This window comes from Mandrillus leucophaeus, unplaced genomic scaffold (genome assembly GCF_000951045.1).
Source record: "Mandrillus leucophaeus isolate KB7577 unplaced genomic scaffold, Mleu.le_1.0 Scaffold165, whole genome shotgun sequence".
In the NCBI taxonomy this organism is placed as follows: domain Eukaryota; kingdom Metazoa; phylum Chordata; class Mammalia; order Primates; family Cercopithecidae; genus Mandrillus; species Mandrillus leucophaeus.
In genome coordinates this window covers 629,887-649,663 of record NW_012101643.1, presented here as the reverse complement: position 1 = coordinate 649,663, position 19,777 = coordinate 629,887, and the positions used below count along the sequence as shown (strand labels likewise).

Here is a 19,777-nt window from a genome sequence, read left to right as displayed (position 1 = left end):
ATGCTTGTCTCCTAAGGCTGTCCACTTCCTTAGTTCAGGCATCTGTGGGGAGGTTTGGAATCCTGGAGGGAAGAGTTGGCCAAGCTTTAGGGTGGATCAAGGAGGCCACATCTCTACATAGTTACCTGCTTTTGTATCCATTGCTCCAATAGGGTCTTCTACCTTCTGGTAGTCTCTGTAATACCAGAGGGATCAGGGTTACTTCCTTGTATGCAAATCTTCACTAAATCCCAGTGCTTACTGAAGAAAGTGGCAAACTTCTTAAGCTGATTTTTAGTTTTTTAGTGTAAAAGACCTCTCCAGCTACTTTCTTAAGATAAATTATCTTTTAATATGTTGGTTTTTGCTTCCACATCTTACCATAACTTCCATATTCGTCTCTCTGTGAATTCTATAAAATAGTAAGAATACGCAGTACAAAAAGGCACACTCAAAGCCAGAGAGAGAGAGTGAAGAAGGAGAGAGAGAGAGATTGAGAGAGCGAGAGAGAGAACTTAAGAGAGAGCTATAAAGTGTTGTAAAATTGTGAAATGATACTTACACTCTCCCAAAAAAAGAGTGTGGCATATATGAGTACTTCCTATTCCTCATGCACCCACAACAGACTATAATCCCTTTGCCTTTCTCAATTTCCCTTGAATTTCTCTTGTATATTATCTGACCTATGTGGAAATTAAGACAAATGTATGATACCCAACATTCTCAAACTAACAAATAAAACTGCTTATACATATATAAAGAGCCATAACTGGGTAGATTAAAATTATATAGATGTTTGTGTTTGCAATGAATAGATAGAAATAGCCACTGTTATTATTTAGAAGAAAAAAATGCGATGACCTGCCTAGTTTTCCAAAAACTTACAACACAACAAATGGATTTATTTTTGCGTAATTCACAGCTTATTTTGGCATCGCACAAACTGCATATTAAATCAAACGTAACATTTTGTCATTGTTGTGAACATAACATTAAATTAAGTATGTTCCTGTTGGGCTTCATATTAAAAATAATAGCATCAACAATATTATAATTCCTGGTTTATTATTATTTTTTTAAAATGAACAACGATATGAAAATTTATAGTAGAAAGACCATATCGCCACATAATTCTGTTGAGTGATATAAAAGATCCATTTATTGATTGTGATCATCTTAGAGGCCTGTGTTACTTTATTGTCAAAGTTTTAAAAGAGGTAAGAAAGGAGAAATTTCTCACTGGAGCCTTAATGAGACAGTTTCAGGGAGATGAAAATTAAAGGAATGCATTAAACTTGAAAGTCAAGCTTCATCTATCTAGTGGAAAAAAATCTTTTTAAAAGGTTCCAAAATACTCAACACAGATCAACTCACTGATTAAGTTATAATATTTCTCATGCATCCTATTTTATTCACCCAGCAATGGGGATCGCTGAAATCTTGGGTCATCATATTATGATTGCAGTAGCCGCACATGGGCTGGGTCCACTCTTTTTTTTTTAAATAATTCTTTTTAAACAGCCTCCCAGGAAAGAATAAAGACAAGCCAGTGAAATGTCTGACAGATGGAAACCCAGATGCAAAGCCAAGTCACAGAGGAGTCAAGATTTCGATGCAGATGAATTTGGTTGTGCTCCCAGGGACAGAGATTAAACCACTCAACCATAGCCCTCAGTGCCCAGATAAAGGATTCAGATTAATTTCAGGTCCACAGAGGTAGAGGATAAGATTTCAGAATCTACCAAACAGGCATAAAAAAATCAGATGTAAATTAAATATGTTAAATACTCAAAATACCCAACTAAGAGATTAAAATCTGCTTGTATTAGAATATATGGAAAATATTTTCACATCACTGTTCTCAAAGGAGGCTAAATGTTTCAAATAATGTGTTAAAATAATTTTTCCCAATTATTCTCGACTATATCAATTGCAAAGTGTCTCCCCTATTTCTATGTTTAATAATATGTAGTCGAAAATGATAATAATTCTAAAAACGAGCATCTACACTGAAGCTCTTTTAACATCAAGTTGAAAGCTTGATCCTTATCATTTAATAGTAAATGAACAATGTATTTTTTGTGTTAAGAAACTGTTTCTTAAATTTAATCTTCTATTTTGTGAAACAATGCCAGGAGTAAAATTTACTTGAAGCGATTCATTGCTAGAATCGTCATTTCTCGGCATTTCAACACAATGAGGCCTATACTTTGTAATAAATATGTCAATTCTACAACTTTTAAGAGTACATACTTTAAACCATGTGCAAAAAAATGAATCTCTACAATGTTTTCCTTTAGTTACACTTGTGAAGCATTTCATATTCTCAAACTTGAGGTAGCGAAAACTCTGATTTCCTTAAAACATCTTAACATTTAACAACTTTAGTCATACATGCAATGTGAATAAAGACAATCTCTGAAGAAATGTAATCATTCCAAATGCCTGTCATAGTACCTGACACATGATATGTGTTCAATAAATGCTTATTAAAAGTTAAATTGTCTCCTAGATACAAAGATGGGAAGAGGTAGCATTAGGAAAATGCCATGTACAGAGATGTACAGATTTGTGTGTGTATTGATTACTATGTCTAATGAGTAAAGTATTTCAGACAGCCATTTGAAGCCAAAAGAAATAGGAGACTGTATCATCTCCCTTTTACACTTGGGCCAAGGGATAAAGGGAATCTTGTATCACACAAAAGGAAATAGTAAAACTTACGCCTGAGAAACTATACACTCATATTTTACAAACAGACTTTATCTTCTCTATTAAATTTGTGTGTGTGTGCATCTATGAGTCAATGTGCATATAATTATCTGATAAAAAATTATTTAAAATGTGTATGCATATATTAATGTGAATAATAGGGATAGCTTCCCAAGGATATATATTTGGTACTTATTTCTTTAACAAAATTATTTTAAATACCCAGTAGCTGCCTTGATAAACAGTAGCTTTTTAGAGAAGAAAAGATTATTCTTTGGCTGAAACTCATTACTGTCTCTTTATCTAGGACTTAGAAGAACTGCTAGCCAGGCCAAATCTCTCTGAATAAATATCTTATGCTGTCTGAGGAATAAATCACGCCCTAACATTTCTAACTCTGTGTAACTGTTTGAAGGGTTGCACTGCATGTTGCACATTCTATAAGTGCTTCTCTTCCTTATTGTTCTTCACCAAGATGTAAATGGACCCCAGATGGACAACAGCAGGTGCCTTCGTCATGCATCTCTCCCATATGAAGAAAAGCAAACGTCTCTTTCTAGTGTGCTTTGGGAATGGATAATTGCCCTCTCTTCTCGCTAAGCTACTTTTATATAAAATGGACTTAAGTATGATAGAAAGAAAAACAGAAAGAGATTCTATGAGAAACAGTACAAAATTGAAGTGGATTATGTGGGGGACAACAGTGCTGTAGTAAATTAACAAAAATATATTTTCATTCTACTTATGTGCAAAACATTATGTTGTGTTTCCAAATCATTACTGCATAAAAAACTCCAGTTTATGCCTTATCTTTGCCAGCTTAAAAACTTTACTATTAGACAATACAACTTATCAAATCAAATCAGAGTCACAGGAATCATAATCTAACTAATAACAAATGTTACTGATAACGTGAAGGATACTGGTAATTGTAACAAACAGGAAAAAAAAAATAGAGAAATCTGACCAACAATGCAGGTGCCCTTTCTTCTTCTATTAACACATTTTTTATTTCAAAATTAACATGTTAGGGGCTAATACATGCATCAGGGCATTACTTGCACAAAGGAAACCCTTTTGTTAAAGATTATTTCCTATTAACATTTCATTAACTTACGTAGACCAGGTACAACTGGCTAAAAGCATTTCATATATAAGGACTCTATTGCTACCACATATCGTTACTATATTGCCATTAGCATTTTTGCAAGAGTTTTGGAACAAATCATCTTTTTCTGTCTTTCCCAGGTACCTCCTGTGGAGAGAGGAAATAGATTGCATGCTGTTAGAGCTATAAAAATACCCTAAAAGTGCTTTTTCTACTCTCTACTCTCATGCGGTCACGTATCTGGTATCAGATGATACCAGACCACATATGTGAGGCATGTTTTCCCACACACCAACCAATCAATTCTGCAGTGGATACCCGCCAGATGTCTTTTAATTTAAATCAATTCTGACAGTCTCTATATCATGAAGGCTTAGTCTCACAATACAGTCCCCTACTTGAGACCCCAGTTGCAAGTCTGGGCCACCACAAACTTCTGACCAACTGGCTATAAATCAGGGTTCCCATAACTTTCTCCTTGGGTTTGATTCATTTGCTAGAGCTGCTCACAGAACTCAGGAAAACACTTTTGCATATTGGTTGACTGTAAAGGATATTACAAAGTGTGTGGATGAATGGCCAGATAGCAGAGTTGCAGAAGGCAGGTGTGTGGGAAGAGCTGCCATGCCCTCTCTTGGCCTGCTACCCTCCAGGAAGCTCCACGAGTTCAGCTATTTGGAAGCTCATTGAACCCAGTCCTATCAGGTTTTTATGGAAGTTTAATTATATGGGCATGATTGATTAAATCATTGGCCACTGGTGATCAGCTTAACGTTCAGTTCCTTTCTCTCACCAAGGCTGGGGATGGAAATGAATGTCCCAACTCTCCAATCATGCCTTGTTCTTTCTGGTGACCAGCCCCCATCCCAAGCTCTCTAGCCTCTCCGACCATCAGTTATCTCATCAGCATACAAAAGACACTACTCAAGAGATTCTGAGGGTTTTAGGAGCTATATGTCAGGAAACTGGATAAAGACCAAATGTATATTTCACAGTATCACATAGGCCTTCCACACTAACCTTTTTTTCCACAGCCATAAAAAGCTTTTACCTCTTATAAGTTGGGAGTTTGTAAATTTTTTTTATTGTAAAATCACTACACAGACATAGCAAATCTGGAAATCCTAGAATGTATTAACACTGGAAAGTTAAAAAAGAGAAAAATCACAGTTCTACATCTATGGATAAACTGGTAATACATGTCTCCAAAACTTGTGTGTGTGTGTACTGATTTGCTTTAACAGGAATATTCAGTAAACATATGAAAACATATTCAACGTAAGAGAAAGACACCACTTATCATTATATCATAATCAATATCAACGACATCAATTTCATTGCCTTGTCTTCCAATGTGTAGATCTTCTCTCATTTATCATCATTTTAGTTGGTTTCCAATATTACTGTTTATATAGCACTCTAATGAAAATTTTCAATCAAATATCCCTGGGAACATCTCATGATTTTTATTTGATACATTCTTCTATGAAACATGTGCAATTAAGGGATTTTAATTAAATATTATAGAATGTATAAATTTAAACCACCACTAAAGTATAGTGGTACCATTTTATTATAGTCATTTTATAATCATATATTCTCCTCATAAAACATCTAAAGATTTAGATTGTTAGTATTACACTACTTTCCATTATGTCTAGAGAATGTGGATAATTAGTTTATTCATGGTCTTTCCTAAATGCCCCTTGAAGATGTTACATCATTTTCATACTAATTTGGAAAAAAACCACATATTTTTAAATGTTATAATTTTAATAAGTAATATTTTATAATTTTTTTATATACAGAGAAACCTGATTTAACAATGGTTTGACTTACAAGTTTTCAGTTTTACAAAGGTGCAAAAGTGATATGCATTTAGATGCTCCTCAACTTATGATGGGGTTATGTCAGGATAAACCCATGACAAGTTGAAAACACTGTAAGTAAAAAAGTGTACATTTGATTTAGGATATTTTCAACCAGTGGGATTATGGAAGCATTACCCCATCAAAGTCAAGGAGCCTCTGTATCTTCGTAACAGTGTATTTTATAATAAAATTGAATGCTTTTACATAATCCATTGTATAATTGTGCATAGCATATTTATATATCATAAAGTGATATATTTATTTAATGCTTATGATATATTGTATTATATGTGGTACATATGAAATACAAAATAGGTATTATATGTAATTTTATGTATTGGTATATTTATGTTCTATATTTTATATTTTATTGGTATTAAAAATTTTACATAATATATGCTACATAAAATATTTCACTTTGCAATAGATTTTGCAAATTATTTTTCTACTTATTCTATTGCTATTTAATTCTTTTTTCATATGCACTATCAAATGTTTATATATTTAAATAATTTTGCACTCTGTTCCTTTGCATTTCTTCTTTAACATTTATTCATTTCAGATAGCTTATACAAATTTATAATTATATTTGAGTAATATATTTGATTCACTAGTCAGTTTTATTTTTATTTTTTTGAGACAGGGTCTGGCTCTGTGGCCCAGCCTGGAATGCAGTGGCGGGACCTCGGTTAACTGCAATCTCTGCCTCCTAGGCTCAAGTGATCCTTTGCCTCAGCCTTCTGAGTAGCTGGGACTCCAGGTGCACACCACCACGCTTGCCTAATTTTGGTATTTTGTTGTAGAGACAGGGTTTCACGAGGTTGCCCAGCCTGGTCTTGAACTCCTGAGCTCCAGTGACCCATCTGCCTTGGCCTCCCAAAATGCTGGATTTATAGGCATGAGCCACCATGCCCATCCTGTGATTCACTATTCTTAATGCTATTATCTCTTTGGAAATAATTTGACTGCCATTAGCTAGGGAATATTTTTTCAATATTATAACTACTGTTTTTATTTTTATAAGAGGTTACTTCTCATTATTCTAAAATCTTATCTCATTATACACTTGTGTTTGTTTCTGGGATTTTTTTTCTATTTTATTTTTCTCTATCTATGCAGCACTTCTACAGTATTAATAATTGCTGCTTAATAAAACATTCAATATCTGGTATTAGAAATTTATCATTGCTTTTATTTTCCAAATCATGTTAATTATCTTTAAGTCCTTCTTTGTCCAGAAATTTAGAATTACATAGACATGTTTTTCCCCATTCCTTCTACATTTAAGACTATGTTTGAACTTCCATTACATTTCTGAATCAATTTGAGGTAAAAAATTATAAACAGAAAACAGTACTGTTGACTCTGGTGGGGTTTAGATTTCATCTTGAAGATAAAGCTGGTTTTCTTTCAAAGGGAGGAGCTGGATGAAATTTGGGAGACTATAGAACGATGTAAATTTGAAATCATCAGTTGTTTACTTAAAGGTAGCTAAAGATGTTTCTCCTAACACTCAGCGTTAAAGTATGGGAGAGGAAGGAGTTAGGGCTATTTGTTAAAAATAGATCAGCATTCTAGATTCAAACCCCCCCCTTTCCTGTATGGAAGGAGAAATGAACAAGAAAGAGACTCTCAGGAAGTTACCAGGATGATGGGGTGTGTGTGTGTGTGTGTGTGTATGTGTGTGTGTTTGTGTGGCAGGAAAGAGACAACTATTAGTAAATATTTAGCTCTAGCTAACACAGTGAGTATGCCTTTTTTCATACCATTATATCAAAAAACAGGTACTGAACCTCAGAAGGGAGAAATATTTCTCAGGTAGAAATCCAGCACAAGAATGAAAAAGTCATACACATTTCAAATATCTTAGAAGAAAATGAAGGATAATGCATTTTAATTTTAACTAAGGAAAGATTTATTTAAAAGTTGTAATAATTATAGCTATAAAACATGAAACTAATTTTACTGTTAAAATTGTAAAAGTAGTAAATATGAAGAAGCTGTACAAACTGAAATTCACAAGAAAATTAACAGGAATATTCAGTAAACATATGAAAACATATTCAACCTCAGTAATAATCAGAAAAATTGAAATTACTACCAAGTAATTTAGTATTTTTTACATATTGATCTTAAAATAAAATGTGTGATAAGACTAAGTGTTGGCAGGTTATGTAGCCGCAGAAATCATTATATACGGCCAGAGCGAGTCTACCCTGGTATCTCCACCTTAGACAAATAATTATAATCTAGAATTACAAAAAAGAAATAACACATATCTACCACAGATATACACAACAATTTCATACCAGCATTGTTAGTAATTAGAAGAATTAGAAGCAATCTACGTTGCAACAGTAGGAAAATGGATAAATGAGCTGTAGTATATTTATAAAAGAGTCTAAACAGAGAAAATGAACTAGAACTACAACTTTAACATATATGAATACTTTTCAAAAGAAAACAATTTGTTTGAGATTATATACAATATTTTCCTATTTATACAAGGTTTAAAACAGAGAAACAATATTATAAAGGTACCATGATACCTGCATTGCAGGACTTTTCCTAAATTTAGCTAAAGATGGTATAATTGTCCCACAGCCACAAACATTTAGGCTCACAGATGGTTTGAAGGGTGAGTGAAGCAGGGTTTTATTGGGTGAAAAGGAAAACACGGGGAAACAGGATGCTCTGCAAGGCCAGAGTCCCTGCTAGAGCACTTCCGCCCAGCCGGTCTAATTTCAGGTTCCACACAGGAAGGGGAGGGGCCAGGCTGCACCTTGCTGCAAATGTCATCAACTTCCTGAGGCTCCACCCAAGTGTGCAGGCCAGATAGTTTTCCAGAGACCCCCTCCCACCTGGCTGTCTTACTCCCCCCCTCTAAAGAAGTACATCTAACTGCTGTTAGAATAAGGATAGGATAAGAATGAAGACCAATGTTAACTGCTTCCTGGTGACAGGGAGCGCTGTTTTGGGGAGGCATCAGTCAGAGCTCCCTCAGAGGCCCATTTAAGGGTTTCCAGCAGAAGGGGCCATCGTCAGAGGCTCTGGTTGCATGACTAGTTGGAGTTTGATGGCCTGAAGGCAAGAACAGACGAACCAGGTTACTAGAAAACATGTATCAAAATGAAACAAGGGGAGGGGTAAGGAGAGCTCAAAAATCCCAAGGCCTTTTTACCAGTTTGTACAGGGAGAAGGAGGCCAAAAGCTTGACCGGTTAAAAAAAACTTCACCCTTTTGCAGGCACACTGGGCTTCTGTGTTCCCTTCCCCTGAGCCTAATCTCAAGCCAAACAGTTTAAGGTTTGAGAAATTAACTCTTTCTAGTTTGGAGGATGCATCTGAGACAAGTGTCCCATGGTACGGGGACACAATTACCTCTCTGTGAAGAGAAGACAGAGAAGGGGAAAGGAAAAGAGAAGGCATTTTTTAAAGGAGTCCCAGGGGTTCAGGATGCATTTGAAAGGGGTACAGAGTGAAAATGAATGGCTACCCATCTAGAAAGGCAAGCAGGCATCTATGGCTCCCTTCACTTCCTAACAGATACCCTGGGTACTTCAGGGAGAGATGGAAGAGCATCCTTTTTCCATCTTCTGTCCTTGCATCCCCAAGTTCTGGAGACCTTGGTAGGTGCCACCGTAAGTACCAAAGCAGCTTGCACCCATGAAGCTGGGGAACCTAGAGAATAGGCATTATCTACTTTCACCTATGCCTCTATCACCCCTACTGTAAGTAGCCTTGGAGTTCCCTAGACCTCTTTTATGCCATGGATATTAACATGGCCTTTATCCATGAAACAAGAAGCCTGGGTTGGCTTAATGGGCAGGAATCAGCTATACTCACTTGTGCTGTGCCTTTTAACTTCCATTATTGTCTGCCTCTGGATCCCTCAGATTCAGATTTCCTTCTTAGGGCTTTGACCCAAAGCTTGGAAGTGCATGGACTCCTTATGATAAGCTGAATGCTAAGGTAAAACTGTGGAAGTGAGTCCTCTTCCAACAAGGGAGAGAAAAGGATGTCTTGTGACACACCCAGGTAACTGGTGGCTATAGTTATGTTTGCTAGGGTTTCGGTGCATGGTGCTTGGCTTTGGTTAGGGTCCTTGGTCTCACTCTCCCAAAAAGGAAACTTCCTAGTGATGGGTGTTCTATTTATTCCCATCACCTGGCAGGATTTGCAGGATAATTGCTCAGAACTAGGATATTGATCCAGATTTCTACATTACCCATCCCTCTTGTTCTTTCTGAGCTGCAGCTGGGGATTGCTGGTTGGTTCACAGGAACAAGCAGGGTTAGTCTAAAAATGTAGGCAAAAACTTAAAAACAACTAGTGAGTTTAGAATTTAATGACAAATGCATGATAACTTTTGAAACATAATTTCTCTCTAGTCCTCATTTTTGTTAAGAAAAAAACTATGATAGGACCGAGATTTTTGCAAAATAGATTTTAGCCTTCTACTTGGCCTGATTATTTGCATGAAGTGCAGCAGGAATAATTATTTCTACACAGGCCTTTTAGATTGGCTTTGATGGAACTCTGTTCCTCAAGGGATCTCAGATAAGACCTTTTAAAGCCATTCCTAGCCATGGGTTTATCCTCAGATACATGTGAGTTGGGTCATCCTCTCTTCTTACGGTCCCAAGATAAACTTGGAGCTCCTGGACTTGTTAGAAAGTGACATTCTTTACTGACCACAGGTCAAGAACCCTGTACAGGGACTGAGTATGAGGCCAGTTTCCTCATGGGGCTTTTATTGGCTCTGCCAAGTCAAGATTGACTCCTTAAAGGGAAGTATACCCTTCCAGTCAAAGCCTTGGTAAAATAACCAGTTTTTCCAATTGTTTTCTGTTTCAAAAGAAAAATGGATTCTTATTGCACTGATGCAAACAACTACATTGCCATAAGAATACTCACAGATAGTTTCCAAATTCTAGAGAAACCAGGCAGAGAGAAACAAACATGCTACAAATTTTGATCACAGGAGTGTATACTTTACTTATTAATGACCGTAAATAGTTCAAAATACGTTTCCTTGACTGTGAAAAGCAAAACAAGGATCAGCAATATTCCAAGCAAAAGTCAAAAGGATTTGCTTCAGCTTCCTGAGTTCAGTCCATCTAGTTAACTCTTGTTTTGCTTGATATTTGTGAACATTTCAGCTCTTTGTGAGTCCTGTAAATTTTCCTTTATTCCAATGTTACAATCTCAAAAGTTTTCAGAAGGCTGTATTTGAGAGCACCTCCAAAATTCTGTAGCTTATGATAAACCATCGTTTGAAAAGGATTAAAGCAAGACAACAATTGTCTGTGAATAGCAAAATGCCCAGGGTAGTGACAGTCAGAAACACAATTGACAAAAATGTTTGGTTATCTCTGTGGTTTGCAATAACTTAACCTTAATTATGATTGGTAGCATATAGTTAGACATTGGAATGTTAGAAATCGCATACAATTTTGGAACATATATTAGCATTGTTTACCAAGATATAACCCAAAGAAGACTGAACATCATTTTGACAGTTCCATGTACCTAAACATGTCAAAGAATCCTGTTTACCCCTCTTTTCTGGACACTTCAGGGGCCCTCTCAAAGTACTCAAAAAGTCAGGTGCCAGGGAAGACAATTTTGAAGCTGATGTTTGATTTTGGGAAGGCTGTTAAATGTTCAAGGTTTAAAACACTTGATATTATGAAATACAATTCCAGATTACCACAAATTATTTATTTGGCAAAAATGATGACTCAGAAAACATAAAGAAGCAAAAAACTTCTATAACCCTTTACAAATTTTGCCAAAGAGCAGCTAGTGCTGTATTAAACCCTTGTTTATGCTTTTATTTCAATACTCAATTTACAGAAAAGCCATATAATACGGTTTTTTGAATTCAGTCAATATATTCACACAGAGAACCTCTTTGGCAAGGTTAATTTTCACAATTCTTCCATCACTTCTTTGAACCTTCAGTTTTTTAATAATTTAACTCAAAACAATCCTTTAGCCCTAGGCAAAAATTTATATTTTCATGCCTTCTTATACCTTTTTACTGAAAAACATATTTCACTGTTCGTACACTTCTTGCATGCAAATCTATTTCCAGTAGTCTCAATTACATGTTATAATGGTAACTCCTAGTAATTTTTAACATTAATTTAAAACCTGGTAAATTGTTTTAATTGTGTGCTAACTGCAGCCAAGGTTTGCCTTCTTAATTAAGGACGTGATTAGTTCCATATGTCCCCAGGCCCTACCAGCTGTGAAGCAGAGGAGACAGTTTTCAAAACCCAAAAAGCAGTTTGTAACTTAAATCACTTAGCAAACCTTGCATCTTACCTTCATTTTACCAATAGTCTTTAGGGGCTGTTTTTATTTCTCAAAGATTAAAGTCATGTGAACTGAAAGGCACCACAGCTTTTAACTTCCCTTAAAAAATACTTGATCCAAGTGCTTGTCTTCTTTAGGACAAATTAATTAGAGATCTTTTTAAAGACAGCACACACAGTATACACACAGACAGGCAGAAGAAAATCCAGTTGCTGGGTGAGGCCCTTTAAGAGACAGGGCTAGGAAAACATGCAGGTATCAAACCAGAGAAGAATCATCCTCTAAGGCGGGATTGCGCAACAAACCTTGCCAAGCAGTTCCTGGCCACGCCCCCAGGATGTAAAACAAGATGGAGGCTTGCAGCACACACCATACAGACATGCAAAGCATGCCAGGATTGGCCACAGCGCAAGACTAGCCCCAGAAATCCTTTTTCACAACCGAAGCTTTACAGAGACTAAGTTTACTGCTGACTGGGTGTGAAGAGGAGAAAAAAAATGGTTTAAAAATGGCTGGGGAAGAACCTGTTATTCTTATGCAAGTGGTTCCTCCACCAGAGAGACAAGTTGAATTGCTGTGGGTCAGAGCTGGCCTCCCTGGTGCAGGGAGGAGGAGATCCCATGAGTGCGTGGCAGAAAACGCCAGCCAGCCACTCGTGGCGCCTTGGGCCAGGTATCCCAGCCCTGGTCCGGAGGGGAGGGTTGTGGGGAGCCGCTGCACACCAGTTCCTTCCCAAAAAGGGAGAAAAGGCTATGAAAAGGCTCCTAACCCTAGGAGCAATAGGGGGGTGGTGACATGGTTACCTCTACCCTCAGAAGCCGGAGGATGAGAAGGCTCAGAAGAGAGAGGTAAGGGAAAAAAATTCTTGGCATGCATTTCACTCACTGTTTCTAGAGCCCCCACACTGCATACCAAAACTGTTGCAGGACTTTTCCTTAGTTCAGCTAAAGATGGGGGTCCTTGTCTGTCCCATGGCCACAAAAATTTAGGCTCACAGGCAGTTTGAAGAGAGAGAGAGAAGCCAAAGTTTTTTGGGTGAAAAGGAAAAAAGGGGGGAACAGCGATGCTCCATAAGGTCAGAGTCCCTGCTAGAGAGTTTCTTACCCACAGCTTGAATTCCAGGTTCCACACAGGAAGAAGAGAGGCCAGGCTCCTCCCTGCTGCAAACAGCATGAACTTCCTGAGATGAGATTCCACCCCAGTGTGCAGGACGGTTGGATTTTTTTTTTTCTGGGGATCCTCTCCCACCTGGCTGTCTTGCATGCTTTTTTTTTTTTTTTTTTTTAAGTGAAAGTTCATACTCTGGCTAAATGTATAGGAATTTCCAGTGGTGATTACCTGTCAGGGAGGTAATGGGAGGTGATAGAGAGTGAATATGTGTTGAGCATTTTACAGTCATGGCATATTTTTTCTTTAAGCTCTATATCTTGTTATACAATTTGTTTTCCTGACCTATCTGGAATTTCCTCTCATAACAGCTTCCCCATGATTCATTCATACCAGCTGGAAAATTCTACTTGGCCTTGTCAGTGTTAAGTCTTTGAGGGATAGCCTCCTTAAGGAAACAGCAGAAGTGTGATTTTGTTTATTCTCATGGCATCCAGAATCCTGTTTTACTGAAAAGTTTAATGCCACTTGCTTGGATCATTGTGGCCTCCATTCTCAGAACCTCTGCTGCTTGTCCACAGGGTGTTTCCATGGCTTGAAACCCTGTTAAAAATCCTTCCCTGCTTAATTGTTTTAAGCAGTTTCTTTTGAGGATCTCTTACCTGTTAGTAAAGATAAATCTTCCTTCCCTTCACATTACCTTGTTTGAAACAACTCTTTATGTATTTTTGGCATTTAATTATTTAATTATAAGTGAACATAATTGTTTAAAGAAAGTCAGTTGACAGTTTCTTTGGGGGCATTTCTTTGTTTGTTTGTTCACGGGGTGTTTATGCTGGGATTCATTCTGATTTCCTTCTCCTTTCTTGCCCTGACATGTCCCCAGAAAGCCTCCTCTTCTAGAGTCAAGGTGATCACCTTAATTTCCTGCCCTTCTATGGCAAGTTAACACAACCTTCTCCAACTCTGAGCCCAGACCCTGAAAAGCTCTTGATCACTCCTATAATGAGAAGGCTGCAGATGTTTTCCCTAAGCTTGGGCTTGAGTAGATGCGGTCGATGGCTACAAGTTCAGGGCTCTTTTCTAGAGATGTAAATTCATTTTTATGTTTTCCTACTCACCCACCAAGAGACCTTTTCTATTTACTACAAGTGGGAAATTAATGCAGAAAAGATGGCGAGGGACAGACTTCGTTAGTTTAGCAATGTAGGGGTAGGGGAAATATGTAATTCTTAGTAGTCTAAGTGTCTGAGGTAGAAATGTTATGGACTGTACCAGTGTGCAAATGAAAAACTCTGCATTAATACCCATGCAGTGTTCATCTTATCACCAGATTTAGTTCTAGAAACATTTCCTACGGGGCTGTTCACTGCATTTTATTGTTGAATACTCTCAGCTCCAGGTGAAACATACTGAAGTGTGAAATGGTCAATTATAACTGGATAAACAAAGTTGCTTGGATAAAATATTATTAAACTGTGTGGTTGGTTGTTTAGTGTTCATTTTTCTTTATCTCAGGGCAGGGGGTATAGGGAATAGAAGAAGGATTTGACACTTTAGGAAGATGACTTCGTGAACAAATTCACAGTTACCAAGACCAAAAAATTTCATGCTGAGTTGTTTAAAACCGTTTTCACATCAAATATTTCATTACTTCCCTATTCTGTAGAATCTTTCAAAGTTTGAATTTCTGTGAGGTAGACCTTACACGATTTTCCCCCTTTAATGCCTTTGGAGAATTAATTTAATCTTGGAAAATACTCTCAAACATTGATATTTTGGAAAGAAATTCAGAAGGGAATATCAGGAACATAATTTTAAGTGGTTTTTAATACATACCCCTGAAGCTTGAGATAGGTATCACACTTTGATGCATATCCTGTGTTTGCTGAAATATCACTTATGAAACCTGTGATTCCTTGACTGAGAGCTTCATTTAGTATCTTATTTATGATTCGCTAGCTGATGGTGCTCCAAAGAAGTGCTTATCTCAAGCCGTATGAGTAATATTTCTGAAGTATTTTTTGAGATCATAGCAGACAAGAATGTCTGACAGTATGGGCTGGTATTTTCTGGTACATCTGCCTGCAATTAGAATTTTATTTGGGACTAAATTTACCCAAGATGGGAAACAAACTTTCTCCTTGTAAGTCTCCTACTCATTTTTCAAGTAGTAATGTCATCCTTCAGACACGTTCAATTAGTGGTCTTTGTGGAGTTTTGTAGAGTTTAATGGCTATGGAGGCTAGGAACATAAAAACTTTATGTAAACCATAACTATCATTTGTTTTTGGTGTTCCAAAAGAGATTTGTGAGCAAGCAGTGATGGCAAATAGAAATTCCCTTCCCAATTTGTTGGCTGGTGTGCCTAACCTTCTACGTTCCAGATCTACTGTCATGGCTGGAAGAGATACAGAGTGAAGGTTATTTGAGTGCACAGGTATATATGAGAAATAGAGAGAAGAAAAGAGGAAGGCAGGGAGAAAGAGAAGAGAGAGAGAGAGGAGAGAGAGAGAGAGAGAGAGGGAGAGAAAGAAGGAAATTAGAGTTAGAGCTGCCTAGTGAGATGAAACAGAAAAGATGACCCCAGTTATTAGTTGTGCTCATGGCCCTCAACAAACTCTACCTCCTGGAATCAGATGAGCATCCTGTTGAAGTGAAGCCTAAAGTCACCATACTGACTCTAGATGTTTCTTAGCTATCAAGAAAGCCCCACTGATGATTGCTCGAATGCAAACATCTTAAAATGTTGGTTCCAGGGATTCTATGTTTATATATGGTGTCTTTTTTTTTTTTTTTGAGATGAGTTTGTTGTTTTGTCACCCAGGCTGTAATGCAATGGTGTGATCATAGCCCACTCTAGCCTCAAACTCCTGGGCTCAAGCAATCCTAAGTAGCTAGGACTACAGGTGTGTGCCACTACACCTGGCTAACTTTTTTTATTCTTGATTTTGTAAAGACAGGTTCTATGTTGCCCGGGCTATGTCTTAAACTCCTGGCCTCAAGCAATCCTCCCACCTCAGCACCCTGATTAGCTAGGACTACAGGCATGCACCACCATGCCTGGCTAACTTTTTATTTTTTATTTTTCAGATAGGGTCATGCTATATTGACCTGGCTGGTCTGGAACTCCTGGTCTCAAGCAATCATCCTGCCTCAGCGTCTCAAACTGTTGGGATTACAGGTATGAGTTCCTGCACCCAGCTGTGCCTTTTACACACACTAAAAAATCTCAACCCATGATGAAACATCTTAAATATTGGCAAGAAAATTTCATTTCTCTGGAGCAACAATTTAACTTAGGTTGAAAATACAATCTGCTTTTGAATGTTTATGTCATCCACCTGGGATTATTTCTGGCTGTTCAACCAGCAGCTGGTATATTATACTGTCATTAACTTGTTTCCAAGACAATTACTTCTGCAAATATTGTGGGCAAATATGTGCAAGTGTGTACAACTGTGTGTGTGCATGTGTTTGGGGCAGGGTACAGAGTATACAAATGTACATGTGAACACACAGGGCTTGAAAAAGAAGAAAAGAATATTTTGTCACTGTCTTACATTTATTTGCACAGGGATAAAGGAAATAAGTCAGGCTTATATCCTTGTCTCTGTGTAAATTATCTTTGTGCTTCAAATAGTTGCTTGCATATGGTGACTTAACCTTTCTTCAGCTCAGGAAAACACATTTCTGCATTTTGAAATATGTAAGGGCTGAAGCTTGTATTATTAAAAATAGACATTTTTATTTTAAAACCTAATAATTAAATGTTAAATCAACAACTTTAAAAAGTAGATAAAACTTTGAATTAAGATAGGACTTTTCCTGTTTTCCTATGTCTATCGCTTATTTCTTTTCATGTATAAATAATTTTATTATATTTAATAAACCAAACCCTCAAACTTAACAAATATATTTTGAACATGAGGATAATAATTTTGTCCTACACTAAAGTAAATTTTATTCTGGATCAAAGTCTTTCTTCTGGTGAAATAATTTTGTGAAACTTTTAAAGTTAAAAATGATATTGCAAAACTCAAGATAGGTTCTAGTTCAGCCAAAAGTTAATTTATTTTCCTGATAGCTAGTTGAGCCAATTTGGATGATGTACATCTCTGAACCAATTAAATGAAGAAGGCATTAGAATTTTCAATAAATGTGTAGTTCTATGACAGAATCAATAAACCCATATATCATGAATTAAAGTGTTGAAAGAATGGTATCATTCCAGCAAAACTTTTGTGCTATTATCAGAATATGGTAAATGGATATTGGGTAGCAAATATAAAAAAATTTCTAGCTACATTGACACAATCTTTTTCCTGCCTTCTCCCTCAGCCATTGCTAAAAGCACCAAAACAAAACTAAACAACACAAAAACAACCCACATACCTTCGGGGATTTTTTTTTTTGGAATGAGCGGGTGGAGAGTTTACCGAAAACAACAGAGCAATGAGCTTGTTTACCAACCTCTTTCTCCCATTTAATCAAACCCTTTTCCATTCTCCTGTGAGTACCAAGGCCCTCAAAGACAGTAGCATATACATAAGCTATTCGTGAAAAACAAGCACTTCTGAAGAGTGACCAAAATGAGTGAACATCCAAACATTTGTTGACAGATTTGTACTATTATATTTTTGTTTTTAATTTTACTTGTCCTCAGTGTGATATAATAAATATTTTTTCAAGTTGCCATGTATTTCTGTCTCCCAAGATGCACTGTTAATCAATCTACTGATTATAATCCAATTAACCAATTAAAGGCAGATCTACACACCAAGAAAGGATAATTTATCATAAAGATAAAGTATGCGGATAATTCAAAGTAAAACTACAGGCTCGTTGAGTAAGAACTACATTCATTTAAGGATCATTGAATAGCTTTTGTTGACCGAAGACTAATGCTCCAACGCAGTTCTCACTTTGAGGCCTTTCAAAAGGGGCAATTAATTGGTAACATATTTGGGACACTGACCTGAGTTGCCCAAGCAAAAATATAAACTTTGTTTTTATGAAAGAAAGGTTAAGGAAGTAGTTAAATCAGGTTACATAATATTTCTTTATCTTAATTTAATTTTATATCTTTTATAATTATTAAGTGTGCTTCCACCTGATTCTGTAAGACTTTTCTCATCTTTATACCACTTACATGACAAAGAACATATGCTCTGCATGCTTACTGTCTGCCTGCCAGCTAGGTGATAGCTAAATTGGTTGGATCTGTCTGTATAAATAATATCCACAACAAGTGCAGTGAAAGTGAATGAAATGAAATGAAAACAGTAGGGCAGAAAGGTCGTTGGCAAAGCCTGAGTCCTGTCCTCTTGCTCTCTTCACCAGACAATATGAGTTTCATCACTCGCTCTACCTTCTCCAGCAACTACCAGTCCCTGAACTCTGTCCAGGCGCCCAGCGGCGGTGCCCGGCCGGTCAGCAGCGCAGCCAGCCTCTGTGCAGGCGCCAGGGCTCTGGTTCCCAGATCTCTGTGACCCACTCCACCAGCTTCTGGGGCTGCACGGGGTCTGGGGGCCTGACCATGGGGATGGCCGGGGATCTGGCAGGAATGGGAGGCATCCAGAATGATAAGGAGACCATGCAAAGCCTGATTGACTGCCTGGCCTCCTACCTGGACAGAGTGAGGAGCCTGGAGATGGAGAACTGGACGCTGGAGAGCAAAATCCAGGAGCACATGGAGAAGAAGGGACCCCAGGTCAGAGTCTGGAGCCATTCCATTACTTCAAGACCATTGAGGAACTGAGGGCTCAGATCTTCGCAAATACTGTAGATAATGCCCACATCGTTCTGCAGATTGACAATGCCCATCTTGCTGCTGATGACTTTAGAGTCAAGTATGAGACAGAGCTGGCCATGCACCAGTCTGTGGAGAGTGACATCCATGGGCTTTGCAAGGTCATCGATGACACCAGTGTCACTCAGCTGCAGCTGGAGACAGAGATGGAGGCTGTCAAGGAGGAGCTGCTCTTCATGAAGAAGAACCATGAAGAAGAAGTAAAAGGCCTACAAGCCCAGATTGCCAGCTCTGGGTTGACCATGGAGGTAGAGGCCCCCAAATCTCAGGACCTCGCCAAGATCATGGCAGACATCCGGCCCCAATACGATGAGCTGGCTTGGAAGAACCGAGAGGAGCTGGACAAGTACTGGTCTCAGCAGATTGAGGACAGCACCGCAGTGGTCACCACGCAGTCCGCCGAGGTTGGAGCTGCTGAATCGATGCTCACAGAGCTGAGAGGTACAGTCCAGTCCTTGGAGATTGATCTGGACTCCATGAGAAATCTGAGGGCCAGCTTGGAGAACAGCCTGAGGGAGGTGGAGGCCTGCTACACCCTGCAGATGGAGCAGCTCAACGGGATTCTGTTGCACCTGGAGTCAGAGCTGGTGCAGACCCAGGCAGAGAGACAGTGCCAGGCCCAGGAGTATGAGGCCCCGCTGAACATCAAGGTCGACTTGAAGGCTGAGATTGCCATCTACCACCACCTGCTGGAAGACAGTGAGGGCTTCAATCTTGCTGATGCCGTGGACAGCAGTTTTCCATGCAAACCATCCAAAAGACCACCACCCGCTGGATAGTGGATGGCAAAGTGGTGTCTGAGACCAACAACACCAAAGTTCTGAGGCATTAAGGCAGCAGAAGCAGGGTACCCTTTGGGGAGCAG

At 38.1% G+C, this 19,777-nt stretch overlaps 1 pseudogene; it reads left to right on the top strand.

Annotated features, from left to right (window-relative positions):
* Positions 1-1,591: 1,591 nt before the first annotated feature.
* On the top strand, positions 1,592-19,744 carry LOC105536902 (annotated as a pseudogene).
* The last annotated feature ends 33 nt before the right edge of the window (positions 19,745-19,777 follow it).